We start from the raw sequence: 15107 nt of genomic DNA on the forward strand, positions 1-15107 counted from the left end.
TTTCTTAAAATAGCAAGTAACTGAATGCTGGATGAGGCAGGAAATTTATGAACTGAACAGAACAGAAAGAAATAACACAATTACAAAGCAACTTTCAAAACAGTAATATGTGGTTTTGATTAAGGTGTGAAGGAAATTTCTTGTATGTCACTTGCAATCATCTGGGCGGATTTATTAATGGTGTGAAGGTAACAGTTGATTTCACATTACACCTCAACACCATTCCTACATCGGCAATAACATCATACAATTAAAGGTAATACTTAGGGACAGTCTTTCCCACTATATCAACCATTTGTATTAATTCATAAATGGCTTATGAAGTAAGAGCACATAAAATAAGGTATTATCTGTATCATTAGTATTGCATTAAGCCTGGGCTTTATAGTTTTACTGATGTTGTGTATATCTCCATTAATAGAGCGGAATCAACTGGAAGCATGGTTTGCTTGGCAAGGTCTAGTGTTAGTGATAACAGTTGATGAAGAATGTAGGGGAGTTTTGATGTTACCATTATGAGCTCATTGGAAAATATTACAAAATCATGTTCAGTGCTTGTAAGTATCCCTGGCAGTTTCATTGTCGATACCCTGGTTCTCAATTTGAGAACATGACATTGCACTGTATATGACCTAGATTTACATGGAAGGTGATGTTGATGAAGCAGAAGACTCTTACTCCTCTGGAACACCTGGTCTTATTCATCCTATACGTTTTCTAGGGCCTTTGAGTAATTTTCTTCTGTTCATGTTTTGCTCAATTTTAATCTGTTTGAATTATAATTAGTTTTGTTAGAAATAGGTCAATAGTTAGAGGTAGTTGACACACTTCACCTGAATAGTTATTGACCTACAATTGTATGTCTTGTTTATTTTTCATCAAACAAAAAAGCAGTGAAGTTTTTCTTTGATACTGTTAAATCTAAACAGAATCATCAGTCATTGTCAAGAAATCTGAAAATCTAAACAAAAAAAACACAAAAACAAAATAGAAAAAAATGTGTACTACATTAAAATGTAACAAAGTCATTTGCCATTTCTGCAGTTTTTTTGGATATGTCTGCTTAAGTGACAGATTTGCATTTGATCATGTGTATACCATGCATGAAAACCATTACTTAAGGTTCAGTAAAGACACACAAACTAATGACTGGTGTGGATCACAAACCACAACTAGAGCAAGAAATTGCTGTTTATCAACATCAGTTTTTTTTTTTTTTTTAAACTGTACATATGCAGCATACACCAATCACCATAGAAACCTCTGAATATGTATGACATACACAACATGTCATAAATAACAGGCTATTGTGTGCCTCAGTTTTATGATAATTATATTCAAGGCTATAGATAAGAAGAAAAACATATGTTTCGGTATGGTTACTTGACTGTTTTAGGAATTTGAAACATCAGATGTCTTGTTTGAAACTATAAAACCGTGTTTAAGGACATATAAAAACTTTGTTCAGGAATTATAAAACCCTGTTTTAGGATGAATAAAAACTTTGTTCAGGAATTATAAAACCCTGTCGTCGAAAGTATAAAGACTTTGTTCAGAAATTATAAAACCCTGTTTTAGTATGTATAAAAACTTATCAATTTTATTTAAATAGCAAATGGGATTACTAATTTATTGAATAGCTCTTCAATAAAATATAACACGACTTGTCATTTATATTTTCAACAATTTGCTTCTAGAAGTCAAGTATAATTTTGTGCATATTTTGTTCTGGAATACATCTGATTTAATATACAGTTTGTCCAATGTAAGGTCAATTCAGAAAACATGTTATAAGGGATACCAATGATGGATAGCACAAAAAAATCCGCAGAATTCTGTATAAACTGTGTAAGAATTTTAGTTCAATATTGGATTAAAATCATACAATGTATGCTATAGAAGGAATATTTTAAGCTATTAGTAAATAAACACAAAAATCTGAAAACCCCTCTATTGTGTAAGTTTTTCAGTAGTTAGATTGTAGTTGAGGAAGTTCCTGGTGTTTTGTATTGTTTTCTTGCCAAATTGCCATGGGTGGGTCATTTATCGGATGCCAGAAAGCCTATACAGAAGCCAGGATGACAATTACTTACCACTTATTAGTTGGCCTTGACATATTGAAGACAATTTTTTTTTTTTTTATATATTTATGTAAACAGGAATCCAGTATGTAACAATAGACTATTTTAAGGCTTCCTGACAAACCCTGTAGTGTGGAAACAGATACAAGCGGATTCAGATGATGTGGTGTAGTTTTGTAGAATTACCGTGTTTATTACATGTGTTGACGTCAGTGATGACCTAAGGTTGTCCTGTAAGTCATTATTGTTAAATTTGATCTGATATATGTGACTTTGTTCCTGAGGACATTTTTCTTTATACTGTGTTTCTTTTTTATTTATTTTTTCCAGGCAAGAAAATTGAAACACTATATATAATAACACTTAGGATTTATTTGCTTTTGACAAGGGAGCTAACGGTATTCAATATCATTATATTAGTATCAACAATTAATGTTTGCATCAAATGTTGGAATTTGCCAGTCAGGAAGGAAAATGTTTATTGAACACTCCTGAGGAAACACAGCTAATGTATATTCCACCACAGGAGATTGTGGTAGCATTTAAGCGTTTACAGTGAACCAACAAGTACAAAAAACATCACATACGTCATACCATACCTATACATTAACCTACACCTTTTTTTTCCGTTCTGCATACTTAAATATTACTGACTGTGCAGAATTATATTCACAAGAACCGTGAATGTTTAAATGCCAATATGTAAAGCCAGTGTTTCCAATGAATGGTTCGTATATAACAAGTTAGCACTGGCCAACTTATCTCCATTGGGGTTTAAATGTCCGTTAAACCTTTGTCTATAACAATTGGCAGATGGCAACAATGGCGCTAACACCATGTATCATTTTATGTCAAGGCCACGGGTATAATACAAATTTTGGAAAATTGAAAGAAGCATTGTCTTAGTAGAGTTCAGTACAGCTATTTCATATCACGCCACTGGTAATGCTCCGTACAAATACACAAGAGACCCATTGACCCGGACAGATTAGGGATTAGCGGCAATGGCTTAAGACAGTTGCATCAGACAATAATATACATTGCCTTAAGATTAACATATAAAGACATATGTCTTATTCGTATTTTACGATTAACTGAGCTTGCATGTTTTACACAATAGGTTATGAAGGCCACCTAAGAAAACTGCTTTGAATGATTTAATATGAGCGTAGGCCATTAGACATTTTATAAGTGTGAACGACAATACCAGTAATGAGATTTGCAGATAAACATGAATTATCCAGACTATATTGCGGGCAGTTGTCTTTACATCTGAATGAGTCTTGTACAATTAACAATGCTTTGGTTCATTGACTCCTTATTGCTGCCACAGGTCATTTGCTAAATGCGATTGATATGATTTAGTGTTTAACATTTAAATTTTTAATGTGCTCAGCTTGACACAGGTTCACAATTTTTCACACCTACTCTTCATTAGTATATCATGTCTATTAGTCATTTTCTACCTGAAAACTTTACTTTAATGTAAAGTAACATGAAAACTTGAGCAATTTTCCACTGTTGCTTTACAATGGTAAAAACCAGCCTTTGTTTGTTGTTCACATCAATAAATGTCGGTACTTCTGCACTAATAACCTATATTCGTATTTTTTCTAAGAGATTACTTTCTTCATATATACACCTATGGAAACCCTTGTTACCATTATTGCATCGGGCAGTGAGTGGATGCTGGAGGAGAGGGTTTCCATCTTGTGTAATACTAGGCCATACTCTGCTACATCCAGGCATATGATTAACAGTCACATTTAGACCAAAATAAAAATCTCTCCCAGCCTCCTCCTTTTCCCCAAGTAGTCTTAAAGCTAAATGTCGGAATGTTGGTTACGCACATTTCATGCTTATGTAATACATGTTATGAAGTGGCACCCAAGGCAAGCATTAGACACAGAGCGCGGAATCCCTACTAGAATGAGTTTGTTGTTGCCATATTTGAAGTTAGGCAATTGTGACAATATAGCATGGTATTGATTTAAGGGATGCCGACAGTATATGCCTTATCTACATTTGCAAATGTCTCAAATAGTTTGCATTTTGCATTAGATAGGTTAGAGATGACTATTCGGTAAACATCATAATCAAATGTTGAATTCTATCCAAATTTTATGTATAAAAGCATTGTGCTAAAGACGCACAGTGGAATAGTGCTTTTGAATACTACTTTGTCCTTTTAGCACTGGAATGATACAAAGCCAGATCCACAATTGTGGAAAGAATTCAGACATGAAATGCAGGGTCAAGGCGTTTTACCTTAGCTGGCTATAATTTTCTTCAAGAGCCAACAAAACAAACATTAACAAAACAAAAGTATCTATAGATTTTGAACTCTGGTACACATTTGTTACTGAGCATACAAAGAGGAATATTTAAATTCTATACTGAGTAAAATGTTGAACGCATCGTTTTTTTAAACCAGTTTTTTTTTGTATGAGTATTTGCCTATAGTATCTGAGAAAAATCAAACTCAGGTAAAACATTTCTATGTTGTCTGTGATCAGCAGTAATGGCTGACTGTAAAAAAGCAATGCTAGACACAACCTCAGTGATATTGTACAATTAGGGATGTCGCAGACCATTTCTACCCTCCCGGTTGGAGGATGTTCGCAGAGTGCCTGCTTCCTGCATAAGCAACCTTCTGATAAAAGGTGGCGCTCATTTCTTCTGACAAAGCCTATGTATGATGAGAGTTGTTCAGATTCAGAATGTTTAACTAATGTCTACAATTTTTTTTTATATTTTGACGTGCTATTTCTGTACATGAAAGACATTTTAATACCACAAAGAAACTTAAGACAGCTTTTATATGATGTCAGTAGTCGTATACTGTTAACAGTCTGCATGCAAATTGGTAGACGTTCCTGTGATACAATGCATTGATTTCTTTTCATCATGGCTTACATGATGTGTTAAAACCCTTACAAATCAAATGGCATACAGATCCAATTGTCTTTTCAGATTTACATGTCATAAATATCTTTGTATCAAAGTTTATTTGCAATCATACAAACATATAATGCATAAACTATCAGAAGCTGAAATTACCAACTCTGAGAAAATAAAGCTCATCATGTAATAATAAAAGTAGATCAGTGGAAAGTAAATTGGCTATCAATTACCATGAGAGAATGGCAAAAGTGTGTGTTAGTGGGTTTAATGTTGTTTTAAGGTATTTCATTACCTGTACAAGTAGAAAATATGGACATCATACCAAAGATGTAAACTTCACTCGTTGTAATAAACAGAAGACTAATGTTGATTTATTGGGCTTCTGACGTCACACTGACGTGTTGTGGACACGTGGACAGGCGCAGGGTGTCGCTCTAGCTCTGCACTGCCTTATTAAGAGATACCATCAAGCAGCATGTATAATAAAATATTATTGTGTGCATTTTAATAGCACAATATAAAATGCCATCAAAATATTTACACATTTTAATGTTTTTTGTAATGTTTGTGTCAATAATATTTCATTTAAAGGTTTCTTTGTGTTTCACATTATACTGTTATGCAACCCTGTCAAATAGAATATACCTACACCAGTCTGGATTTTCACAGCGTAAAGCAGTAATTCGCAGTTTGTATTTATATCAAGCCTTTTATCTCTGAAGGTTATATTTATATATAATGTGCTACAGGTGTATAAATAATTCCTACATCCTCACACACAAATGTTGCAGTAAAATACTACAGTAGATAAACTTCCTGTTTCAGGAAGCAATACAAATTAAGTGGGGGAAGATACTCTATACACTATATTGTAATGAGCTTGATGCCCCACCCCCTCCTGTCTGATTTACATTAATACTAGACACATTAGCTGTTATTAAAACAATCAGTCATGCTAACTGTTTACACTACATTTGTAATAATTTGTAGCCAATATTTTTCATTATGTAGGCAGGTTTGGAATTAGCAAGGTGTTGACGACTAATGTCGGCCCCAGGAAGTTAACTATAAACTGTTGCTGGAAAAAGTGGATAGACTTAATTAAAACCTGGTTATGTTAAACTTAATTTACACCTTTATAAAAAATACTTTCTCATGAATAATTAATCACTTGGTTCTGAACTCTATTGCTAAAAGTCTGTACAGGACTTGAGGAGAATTAGGTATGTAGTTCTATGACATTCATACCACAACAATAATAACCCTTTGGCATTCATATTCCAGAAATAATAGATGTTTGGCATTCATATTACAGAAATGAAATCAGCGTTCCATGGCATTTGTATTACAGCAACCACACAATCCGTATGACAAGTATCTTTAAAGACAGATTCCTTATCAAATTGAAGCAGCATCAATAAAATGCATTTCTTAATGGCCAAAAATGTCATAAACTGTAGTTCAATTACATTTTCAGCATATGAAATAGAAACAATTTGCATAAAAGGAGTTAGATGCCAGCAGAAGTATAAACGAAAGAGACATGTCTGTGTAGTACAATCGCTTTTCAATAATTGTGGATGATATGAGACTTCAGTGTTATTAAGACATCATCAAGTCCCAGGCAACTTCCTGGAATAGAGGTTGATAGAGTAGCATTGTGAAACCTCCCACCTAATGTATTAAGGGCATATTAACAAGCTTCAACAGCAGCCAGGGGACACTCGTTAATCTACAACGAATCAAGTTTGCTTGATTAAATGGATTTTACTTTGAACTAAATGTAATTAAACCCCAGACAGCAACCATTTATTACATTTTATATGTATTTTGAATTTTTCTGTGAATTTCTAGTGGTATAGAAATATTTTACTGTGCCAGTCTTTCTGTGGGGTGTCTCATTACTCATAATACTCATTCTGCAACATTGAACAAGAGGAGATTTTGGTTTGGTTCACATGCCAACTTCTCCTTTCTGATTTTGTGGAGTGTTTTTAATACACTTAAACTGCCTTGTGCATGGTGTTAATGTAATCAACATTCAGAAACAGATTTCTTCAGCGTTTTTTATCTTCAGTCTCAAAGCGATGAAGGATATTTTGTTGCAATGAAGTTCTGTTCCTTACTTTCTTTTAATGATAAGCCACTGTTTGGCATCCCTCTTGTATTATGCAATCCAATGACAAATGTCTGTCAAATATATCAACATTTTGGTATTTTACAGCCAATTATCGAGCTCTTATAGAATAGATAATGCGCAGCATGCTGCTATAAGTAAACACTATCAAACCTTTGTTTGTAACAATTGGTAGATGTATGTAAGAGGAGTCTGGGGATTTGTGTAGCAATCATGTGATGCACAACGAGTACATCTGCACTGTGTAAGCACTTTGAATTCTCCCATCTCTTCGATGATCATCATTTCTTTTTATGTAAACAAATTGTTACCAAGTATGTAAATGGATGTGGATATGAAGTACACACCTGCTTGTCTATAAAAATCTGTATTGTCAGGTCTCGCTTATAACATGGGAATGTGTGAAGGATTTATAAAAAGAAATTAACATTAAGTCAAATACTGATTTGAAAAAAAAAATCACCATGATGACAAATTTTTGCCATTTTACTTTAGAATAATGCTTTTTCTGGGTAACTCTTGTAGAATAAACAATCTTATCTCTGCTCTTTGGCAGCATTACAGGTTCGCTCAATGTTGAAGCATATGTTTGTAACTCTTTGCCTGCTGCTGATAGAAGTCCTGCCCATGCTTATCTTTGCTACTGGCAGTTTGAGATCCTTCCTCGCTGCTACTGTAAAAAGTACTTTTGTTTTCTAAATATAAGCAAGGCCATATCATCACTATCCTACAATTCCTATTAACTTTTATCATAAGAAACAAAGATAGAAGTCATGATAAACAGCACATGGGTTATCAGTGTTTTGAAATAAACATTTTAGTAACTTTTATTTTACGATTTTATAGAGCACATAGAGGATAATGCTGTCGGCAACATCACTCCATGGACATGAAATATAGAAATTTAAAGAGAAAGAATTTACTTTGGTTTGATTGATTATTCAGACATGAAACTTTGAAATTTGAAATAATATTTAGTAAAATAAACTTGATAAAATTAACTGATGTGATTAAGTGTAGCAGGATACCGGGGACGTAATTACAGCAACACAGGGGAGATAATTACAATATCACATCTAACTTCATTTTTGCTGAGCACTATATGACTTTTAATTCTAGAGTTGTTAAAGTGTTAACGCCCATTCAATCAAAATATGTTTTTACAAATGATGATTGCTCTATGTTCCTGCTTTAGCAATCGCTCATCATTTTTTTTCTGTCTTTATTTTCTTTGGTCTATGAAAATTTTGGTTGATACATAAAACTATTACATTCCAAGTAGGTTTAAGTGAACTGTTATTGCATGGATTTAATAAAATTGTTTCAGTATTGGTATCTTAGGTTTGTTAAAGGAAGCGTAAGGTTTACAGATTAGCTGAAGTTTGTACATCCTGGTGTGACAGTGGTTAAGTGTACCAAGGTTTTAACCCATCTCTGTTTTTCTGCTCCCTGTGATAAATTGTTTGATACCAATGTCACCTGGTTGAGCCTACAACAGCTACCTGGGCGATTTGATGTGTCAGTTGTACGACCACTCATTTAGACGTCCTAACTGAGATTTATGATTCTGTCAACACTTCTCAAATCTGTTTTATGACTGACATGAAATCAATGATATTTCATGGTGAACATGTATCATTTGTCATCACAGGAAACCATCTCCACCGGAAAGCAGTTAGCCATCAGCTGATTTCCTGACTTGGTCAGGCTCTTATAGATACAGCATGCTTTTGTACATCATATAATAACTTATTGGGGAAAGAAAGGAAACTAAACTGTCATATCGGGGAGTGTATTAATGTTTGTGTTGACAATACACATAAAAACACAATACCTCACGAAGACAGACGTGGGAAGTTATCGTTTGGTAGACACACATCTACAAAGTTTATAGTACTACATTAGCTGTAGCTGAATTTCAGCATAGAAGATATCGCTGGTATGAAATCATTTTTCTGAATACTGGACTGGAAGTCTCTGATGATATTGTGTACAAAGCGTTAGAGTCACGACAAATGAAACATTATATCAAAGAATTTATGTGATGTAGGTAAAAACATTGTAGTGTTCTATTTGTTATAATTAATTTCTGATGAGACAATGGGGATAGGAGATACATATGCTGAGGTTATGGTTGGATCAGGCAACCTGCCAATTTGAACTCAAAAGAGCTGAGAATATGATGTAGTTTTGTTGAAAATGAAAGTAAAAGACTAGTTATCAGGAGAATCCAATGTGTTACACATCTTTTTAATGTCTTTGGTAATTGGACCGATATATTTGAAGGAAAGTTTCATTGTTGATGCACAAATGTCAGTATGCTAAACAGCGAGTCTGATACACAGGGAGGAGCTGGTATGCCCCTTAGTACATTGCACCCTTGATATTGAGAAGGGTTAATTAACACCACCAGGTGACTGGGATTTACAAGTCTTTCACGCTTCCTCCACACATATGGGATGTGACATAGTAAAGCTACTATTTTTTATTATTCTGTGAGTCTGCCAGTGTGATGTCAGTATAGCAAATCCTCGCAACACCTAATGCATACGATTACTGGGTACCCAACTACCACACAACATCGTTACTTGGTACCCAACAACCACACAACATCGTTACTGGGACCCAACTACCACACAACATCGTTACTTGGTACCCAACTACCACACAACATCGTTACTTGGTACCAAACTACCACACAACATCGTTACTGGGTACCCAACTACCACACAACATAGTTACTGGGTACCCAACAACCACACAAGATCGTTACTGGGTACCTAACTACCACACAACATAGTTACTGGGTACCCAACTACCACACAACATCGTTACTGGGTACCCAACTACCACACAACATCGTTACTGGGTACCCAACTACCACACAACATCGTTACTGGGTACCCAACTACCACACAACATCGTTACTGGGTACCCAACTACCACACAACATCGTTACTTGGTACCCAACAACCACACAACATCGTTACTGGGTACCTAACTACCACACAACATCGTTACTGGGTACCCAACTACCACACAACATCGTTACTGGGTACCCAACTACCACACAACATCGTTACTGGGTACCCAACAACCACACAAGATCGTTACTGGGTACCCAACAACCACACAACATCGTTACTGGGTACCCAACTACCACACAACATCGTTACTGCGACCCAACTACCACACAACATCGTTACTGCGACCCAACTACCACACAACATCGTTACTGCGACCCAACTACCACACAACATCGTTACTGCGACCCAACAACCACACAACATCGTTACTGGGACCCAACTACCACACAACATCGTTACTTGGTATCCAACTACTACACAACATCGTCACACAGAAAATCTATAGACTGGCGTCACGTGTATACTGGGTACTTTGTACCCCATAACCACACAACATTGTCACACAGAACATCTATAGACTGGCGTCACGTGTATACTGGGTACTTTGTACCCCATAACCACACAACATCGTCACACAGAACATCTATTGACTGATGTCTCGTGTTAACTGGTAGGTGATATAACCACACATCGTCACACAGAACATCTATTGACTGATGTCTCGTGTTAACTGGTAGGTGACATAACCACACATCGTCACACAGAACATCTATTGACTGATGTCTCGTGTTAACTGGTAGGTGACATAACCACACATCGTCACACAGAACATCTATAGACTGATGTCTCGTGTTAACTGGTAGGTGACAGTGCGTAAATATATTAGCAATGTCAACAGTCCTCATCAAGATCTGTTTAACACTGATAATACAACGTTTGCTCTGGTCCTATATGTTTGTTCATATTTAAAACAGATAACATCAGCTTCATCGGTCACATCCTGAAAGTTAATGTCACAATCTTTTTACCTGGAGATGGTATCTGCCTCAGAGTTCATGATCTCGGAGGCGTAATGTAGGTAAAATTTCAGAAGATCCTTCGGAAAAAAAGTTATTTAAGGGCGAAAACTTTAACTAGAAATAACAAAATCCTAGCTAGTGACTAGAAATGGAGATATCTACATATTGAGCTTAAACTGATTATCTTGTGCATGGTTACTTGTACTGTAGCATTCATATCAGTAGTTAGAATACTTCATTTTCTGCCGTAGGCCTATATATATGTATAAAGTTACAGGATATGTGATGTGCAATAAATTGAGTACATTAATTATTCAATTGAGTGTGTTTTGAGCTGAAAAGATCACCATGAGGAGATTACTTACCTAGTTTATGATTAATAGTCAAATATAGACCTCCCATATAAATAGATATAAATAAGCAAGTCTGAAGCAGCAAAGGAAAATTGCAATGTACTTTTATCGGCTTGTTGACGGTAGGGGCATGCCAATATACCACCTCTATCTCCCATGCAGGCTTTAAAAAAATCAAAAGGAGGAAAGGCGACAGAGATCCGAGACCTGTACTGTCTCTTACTAAAAATGGAGATCTAGCGGTAATACAATCCATCTCCCCTCAAAACAACATAACAATTTACATGCTAAGTATACTTGGCAGATTCTATCAATTGTTTTAAATGCAGGTTGGCATTATGTAACGGAATTTGTTCCAAAGGTTAAAGACTTCTCGTGTTAGATGAAGACTCTTGTTGTGATATTCATACAAAAGTAGCACTATGGTAAATGCCAGATCTTAATTGGAGCTCTGTTATTTTAGTCCCTTGGTTTTCTTCGGGGAAAGGTTGCGAGAACTTGAGTGTTATTGGGGGCGGAAGATGCACATAGATGATGCATGAAAATGAACTACTTGTACATCCTCACCCAGGGAGATATGCACAGTGTTTACAATACAGAGTTTGGCATACATCTGACTGTCTGGTGTCGGGCCAGTCTTTCACTAATGTGCCTGTCATGTCAGAGCTGTGGTTGAGTTGTGATGCATTTCCTCTACACGGAAATAGGCCATTAGATTACTATAGACATCATTGCATGTTGATGTGGTGTTGCAGTGTCAGTAAAGCCATCAGGCCATACTAACCTTAAAACGTTACATTTATTTTATACCAGGTTATAGACAGTTCTGTGTACATAATTCTCAATGTCAATGATAGGCCTGTACCGCTGATGGTGTCAGGAATGATGATTGGTTTGTTGAAAGGTGCTATTGTTACAGGTGCTCCTTATGTCTGAAGAGTAGTACCTGTTATACAGGAAAGTCCTTTGGTGTTTTAAATGCACTGTATCTACAATATTTCCTCACAAAAACATTGTTTTAATCAATATAATTCCATAATTTGAAATAAGAAACATGAAACTTACTTTTGTCTTGAATATTTTAACAAGAAATTATTTTTATGTATTGAAAATTCGTAGGTAATCAGTACGCAAATAATGAGTTGGTGGAAACAATCGTCAGAAACTTCATAATTACGATTATGACGGTGAAAACAAAACATTATGTGAAGTACTTTTTAAATTCATTTGTTCACCCGGGGAAACATTTCTCTGAGAACTGGGCATGTATTTTTCATATAGTTTGGCATACTTCCTGGTTTGAAAAAATGTAACCAGACTTGATATTTTGTTGGAGGCTGGATTAGGCAGGGTTAATTAATAGGTTCCAGAAAAGTGGTTAATTTAATCAAATACCTGTTGATTAACGTAATAAAAGGCATGGGAGTATGCAATGAACGTGTTTTCCATTATTTTGACTTCATTATAGAAGTAAATAACAAAATGCCCATAACAAAAACACGGCTTGAGCCAGCAAATGTTAGTTATAACGTAATGCTAATGGCTGGCAAACATGTTTGCTCCTGACAGCACACAAAAATTTGTGTTCTGAAGGTTTGTCATTTCATGGTTGAAATGGTAGCACCGCACTTAAAGATGATGTACCGCATAACTCCTTCATTGCTGGAGCTACCTTATTGTGACCTCTGAACTATTGATGTATGTCCCATTTACCAATTTAGGGTCATTTTTTTCCCCTGAATATCTGTGAATTCCATCAGGCAAGACCTACCTGAGTTATATTGCTGATACAAGAATAGGTGTCGTAATTGGCACCCGCCCAAACTAGCAGACCCACAACTTGCCTCCATCTGAATGTTGGAGAAAAAAACAACAGATGGCCAACAATTTACCTCTAATTATCACCAATAGATTTGTTTTCCGAGGGTAACAGGAATACTTCATTGAGTAGGGGTAAATTGTGGTATCGAGGATCCTGTGTACTAGTACTACTAGCCAGGGCACCATTATAGTCCTGTAGACACCTCAAGCTTCCAGTTGGTATCTCGCTCTGATTTGTTGGTGTCATTATAGGAAGGTTTTGTGGACGGGTTATAATTAAGGTTACATTCTGTTTCCAGTCTGGTATTTGTTGTGGGATAAAGGTGCCAATAGTTTTGACCATTAAGTACCTACATGTATTGTTAAGTAGGTCTTGTCATTCATCACCTTCCTGACACAGTCTGTACTGAGGAACTGGTACAGTGCACCAGGAATAAAGGTCAGGGTTGTTTAGAGAGTCATAAACTATGTAAAACTTTTATGTCGTGTTTTTGAAAATAAATTATTCAAAGTAATTCCCATCCGACTTTTTATCTTGATTTACGTCAAGTATTAAGCTTAAAGCAACAAGGATGTATACCGAGTCCTACGTCATGAGTGGGGAAACCAATGGTAACACAATAATGAAATATCATGTCTTTTTATACGAGTGCATCACCATATCACTGAATATGCTTGTATAATACCCAGTATTACGTCAAGATATTTATTATTATTAACACGAGTATAATTCAGAGAAGTCAGGTGATGAAGTGATACCTATACTTAGCATCATGGATTGTCCAAATTGACTGCCTTTTGATTTCTTTTGGCCTCAATCTTTTTAAATAGTTTGTATTGTAATGGTTTCCTTTGCAGTCTTGTTTGATAAATCTGATTTATTTATACTGGTTTATGTAAAGATACCCAAGCTTCTAGACTTGACTCCTGTGGGGGGGGGGGGGGGTTCCCATTCATTCTAAACATTACAAACTAATTCATGGGACTGATCATTTGTGTTGGTGAATGAAGAATTGCGTACGTGTATACTATCACACATTTTCAATTTTCTCAGAGAAGTGACAGTTATAAGCAGTAGGCATAATAAAACATCCCTGTATTTTGCCAAGTATGCTGCCTTGGTTTATGATCAGTGTGAAGGCTGTGAGAAATATCTAAGACAGCTGGCATTTCCATTAAATAATATATTAAGGATAAGCTAGATTAGCTTGGAAATATATTTGAAAGAAAAAATATTAAGTTGTGCTACAATTTTTGCTTAATTAATCTTCCTGTTTTTTCAATGCTTTAGAAATATATACCTCTAATCCTTGCAAGGTGCAAAAGCGAAATGGCTCATAGTGTTCGAGAAGTTAGAGTTTGCTCACTTTTAGCTATTAACGTGAACTACTTCAAACATTGAGTCAAAGTCATGAAGGTCAGCATTTCACTCTGGCCAGGTTTTCATGACCTTTGTAAATATTTATTGAAATAGACTCTACGATTTAACTACAACCTGACAATAATTAATTAGCTCCTTTTGAACCTTGGCAATAACACTTGGATAGGGAAGACTTCAAAGAAGTTATTCAAATTTCTGTCCAATCTGGTAATAGTACAGCTATATATATATGATGTATGCCTGATGTGCACTGGGCTACACTGTGCAGTAAGTGCACATGGCTTACCATTAACATTTCATATCATTCATAAACGGTTTAAAATTAAAATGCAGTTGAAGCTGTCTGGCGCTGAATATCTCACAAACAAATTGGCCATCAGACTGTCTGTTTTGTGTTGATAATGATTGAAGGGTATATCTTAATTGTCCTTGAACATTGAAGAGGCACTGTGAGTATAACATATTACAAGGGCTTCCATCGAGGTGTCACTTTGAAGAACATGCCTTGTTGAGTTTACTTATTAGCCACTTGAACCTCCTCTTG

The 15107-nt window shown here is 35.6% G+C and overlaps 1 protein-coding gene across 4 annotated transcripts in view; it reads left to right on the forward strand.

The window, feature by feature from the left end:
* The window catches only part of LOC117323436 (estrogen-related receptor gamma-like), a 92123-nt gene that overhangs the window by 44079 nt on the left and 32937 nt on the right, over positions 1 to 15107 (forward strand). The window lies entirely within an intron of this gene.

The sequence above is a fragment of the Pecten maximus genome, chromosome 3 (assembly GCF_902652985.1).
Source record: "Pecten maximus chromosome 3, xPecMax1.1, whole genome shotgun sequence".
Classification (NCBI taxonomy): Eukaryota; Metazoa; Mollusca; class Bivalvia; order Pectinida; family Pectinidae; genus Pecten; species Pecten maximus.